This window comes from Ovis aries, chromosome 7 (genome assembly GCF_016772045.2).
Source record: "Ovis aries strain OAR_USU_Benz2616 breed Rambouillet chromosome 7, ARS-UI_Ramb_v3.0, whole genome shotgun sequence".
Taxonomy (NCBI): Eukaryota; Metazoa; Chordata; class Mammalia; order Artiodactyla; family Bovidae; genus Ovis; species Ovis aries.
Window position 1 is genome coordinate 55,160,768 of NC_056060.1, and position 4,456 is coordinate 55,165,223.

Below are 4,456 nucleotides of genomic sequence, written 5' to 3' on the forward strand. Positions count from 1 at the left end.
CTCAAGAGTCTTCTCCAACACCACAGTTCAAAAGCATCAATTCTTTAGCACTCACGCTTTCTTTATAGTCCAACTCTCACATCCATAAATGACTACTGGAAAAGCCATAGCTTTGACTAGATGGACTGTTGTTAATGTCTCTGCATTTTAATATGCTGTCTAGGTAGGTTATGACTTTTCTTCCAAGGAGCAAGTGTCTTTTAATTTCATGGCTGCAGTCACCATCTACAGTGATTTTGGAACCCAAGAAAATAAAGTCTGTCACTGTTTCCATTGTTTCCCCATCTATTTGCCATGAAGTGATGGGACCAGATGCCATGCTCTTAGTTTTTTTGAATGTTGAGTTTTAAGGTAGCTTTTTCACTCTCCTGTTTCACTTTCATCAAGGGGCACTTTAGTTCCTCTTCACTTTCTGTCATAAGGGTGGTATCATCTGTGTATCAGAGGTTATTGATATTTCTCTCAGCAATCTTGATTGCAGCTTGTGCTTCATCTAGCCTGGCATTTTGCATGATGTATTCTGCATAAAAGTTAAAAAAGCAGGGTGACAATATAGAGCTTTGATGTACTCCTTTCCCAATTTCGAACCAGTCTTTTGTTCCATGTCCGGTTCTAACTGTTGCTTCTTGACCTGCATAAAGATTTCTCAGGAGGCAGGTAAGGTCTGGTATTCCCATCTCTTGAAGAATTTTCCGCAGTTTGTTGTGATCTACACAGTCAAAGGCTTTGGCGTAACCAATAAAGCAGAAAGTGAAAGTGCAAGTCGCTCAATTGTGTCCGACTCTTTGCCCCCCATGGACTATTCCTCCATGGAATTCTCCAAGTCAGAATACCGGAGTGGGTAGCCTTTCCCTTCTACAGTGGATCTTCCCAACCCAGGGATCAAACCCAGGTCTCCCGCATTGCAGGCGGGTTCTTTGCCAGCTGAGCCACAAGGGAGGCCCCAATAATGCAGAAGTAGATGTTTTTCTGGAACTCTCTTGCTTTATCTATGATCCAGTGGATGTTGGCAATTTAATCTCTGGTTTCTCTCCCTTTTCTAAATCCAGCTTGAACATCTGGAAATTCACAGTTCACGTACTGTTGAAACCTGGCTTGGAGAATTTTGAGCATTATTTTGCTAGCGTGTTAGATGAGTGCAATTGTGCAGTAGCTTGAACATTCTTTGGCATTGCCCTTCTTTGAAATGGCAACCCACTCCAGTATTCTTGCCTGGAAAATCCCATGGATGTAGAAGCCTGGTAGGCTACAATCCCTGGGGTCGCAAAGAGTTGGACATGACTGAGCGACTTCATTTTCACTTTCTTTCCTTTTCTTTCTTTGGGATTGGAATGAAAGCTGACCTTTTCTGGTCCTGTGGCCACTGCTGAGTTTTCCAAATTTGCTAGCATATTGAGTGCAACACTTTAACAGCATCATCTTTGAGGATTTGAAATAGCTCAACTAGAATTCCATCATTACCAATAGCTTTGTTCATAGTGATGCTTCCTAAGGCCCACTTGACTTTGCACTGCAGGATGTCTGGCTCTAGGTGAGTAATCACACCATCATGGTTACCTGGGTCATTAAGATCTTTTTTGTATAGTTCTGTGCATTCTTGCACAGAATTCTTTGTGCATGTTAACCTCTTCTTAATAGCTTCTGCTTCTGTTAGGTCCATACCATTTCTGTCCTTTATTGTGCCCATCTTAGCCTGAAATGTTCCCTTGGTATCTCTGATTTTCTTGATGAGATACTTAGTGTTCCCCATTCTATTGTTTTCCTCTATTTTTTATTTCTTTTCCCCCTTTTTTTGAAAATTGACCCATTTTAATTTTTCAGGAAAAAAATACAACACATCTTTTTTTTTTTTTTTTTGCCATCTACAATTCAATTATTTCCAAATATTCTAAGGCCAAACAGAATCCCCTGCCCAGAGCAGGAATTAAAATGAGATGCTGAAGTTACACAAGGGTGAATCCTGAAGATCGACATTACAGCTGTAGGTCACAAGTCTTCCATTCAAACACACTTTAATTCTTTTCCTTTCACAGTTTGTTAAAGTGTGTAGGAAGTTCTTTAAGATAATTTCATCTCAAACACCAGGTTTCTTCAGTGATACACAGCTCCATGACATCTGTTTTTCCATCTGATTGACAGGAATGAAAAGTAATTTTTATGTTTGATTTTTCATTTGTTTGTTTGTTTGTTTGTTTTTGGTAGTGTAAAGAAGTAACTGGGAGGGATTGGGGGCAGGAGGAGAAGGGGACGACACAGGATGAGATGGCTGGATGGCATCACCAACTCAATGGAAACGAGTTTGGGTGAATGCCGGGAGTTGGTGATGGACAGGGAGGCCTGGGGTGCTGCGATTCATGGGGTCGCAAAGAGTCGGACACGACTGAGCCAGTGAACTTAAAGAAGTTAGAACTTAAAGGAAGCCAGATTCCTTTAGTAACAAATGAGGAAAGGAGAGATATCTAACTTGTACTGGGTGTTGTTTCTACTCGTCTTTCAAGAATGTGATTTTAGAAGCATTAAATCACCCTCATGCCACTACAATGATTAGTACTAATAATCTTTTTTTAGATGATAAAAAGGAAAACATTCAATGAACATAAAAATGATCAAAAATTGTTTGCTTGTTTTTCTTACTGCAGGTCAGTTCCCACCCTCCCCCACCCCCCTAAAGAAGACAAAAAATGAACATATAATTGGGATAGTAACTTGGTTGAAGATTCCAATTCACCCAGTTGCTTGTTCCCCATACAGGTGAGAGGAAGACGCATTAAGTTTTATTAGTGATGTTATAGCAGTAACCAGACAGCAGCTTATTTCAGGTCTATCAATCCTTTGAGAACACATAGAGGAAATCAAGGCTGTCATTCTCCAACTGCCTACATCTGAATACATTCCACTACCATGGAAACTACAAAGGAAGGAAAAACATATTTATTCTGGGATTCATTCACTAGGATATTTAAGCACCCTCTCTTCCTTAGAGCCCCAGAGCAGTGATAAGTGCTAGGGGCTGCTGTGTTTCCTGGCATGTGCTCCCATCCTCTGAGGATCCTGAGAAGGATAGTGGATTGGTCCTGGAGCCCTCATGAAAGGAGGGGATGGTCCCATGGAGTGGAACATGTGTGGCCCAAAACCTGGGGGTGGGAGGGGGCAATACCATGTGGGGATGTCAGGGCAATGGTTCACCACGGCTGGAGGACCACTAGGGGGGAGGTTGAAGTAGTCGGCAGAGGCTTCTTCGGCAGCAGCAGGAGGAGGAAGAGCTCCTGGGAGCCCTGGAACAGGCTCAAGCTTGATTCCAGTATCTGTAGTTCTGTCCTTCTCCTCTTCTTTTCCTCTGGCTGCCTAGGACCTTCCCCATTTCACTTTGAGACTACAGCCGTTAACAACCAACTTATTAAAGGACTTCCTGGCAGCCACTTCTGCAGCCTGCCTTGTGGCAAACTGGATGAAAGCACACTACTGTCTCTGCACAAGAGTGATGGTCTGGATCTCTCCAAACTGGTGGAAGTGATTCTTTAGATCAGTCTCAGTAATGGTATCACCCAGATACCACTGTATGTGTATACAGCGGTAATACAGTGTGGTAATAGTCTTGTCTTCTGGTGGGTCCAGACATGGCATTCTTGAAGCCTGCTTTAAGAGTTTATCTATCATAGGGTCATTGATTCCATAAGGTCTTTAATGTTCTGATCAGCAAGGGGGTCATCTGGATCTGTTGGTTTTTCATGTTTGTATGGACATTCCTCTCCTCTCTTACATTCTCCTTTCACCCAGAAGGAGCAAAGGTGCAGTCAATTCCTTCTGTAGTAGGGGTGGTCTCGGCCAGTTTGAGCAGCATGTCACTAGTGGATGTGGCTTTCCCCAACATGCCAACTGGCCACGTTCCATCAGAGTTGGAAATCTCTGTCTCCATAGTTTGCGTGTAGTACTGTGTTGACGTCGGACTTTGGCAAGTCATCCTTAAAATACAATCCTACATCACAAACCGGGATGGGTAGGCCATACTCTAGGTCTAAGAGGCAAGTCTGATAGACATTCTTTGATTTACTGCAGGTCTGTCACACTTCAGTCTTCTTGAAATGCATGCGGACCCTGGGGCACCACTGGCACAAATTTTGCATTCTTTCCCATACTTTTCTTTGGTCATTTGGATATATGGGTTTTCTCCAAAACACATCTGGCACAGAATAGGGAAGTCCTCAACCTTCCAATTCTGCCTGTTGTAGATGCTGGAACCTAGAGAGGTCACCATCTTGAAAGCATCTGAAGGCAGCCGCAGCTTCCAAGTTGGGAGAGGACTGCCACCTGCTCTATTTCTTTGCATTGATCACTGAAGAAGGCTTTCAAATCTCTCCTTGCTATTCTGTGGAATTCTGCATTCAAAGGGCTATATCTTTCCTTTTCTCCTTTGCCTTTCACTTCTCTTCTTTTCTCAGCTATTTGTAAGGCTCTC

General features: G+C 42.8%; 1 pseudogene; it reads right to left on the bottom strand.

The window, feature by feature from the left end:
- Positions 1–2,999: 2,999 nt before the first annotated feature.
- On the bottom strand, positions 3,000–4,255 carry LOC101102151 (pre-mRNA-splicing factor RBM22-like; annotated as a pseudogene).
- Positions 4,256–4,456: the final 201 nt, after the last annotated feature.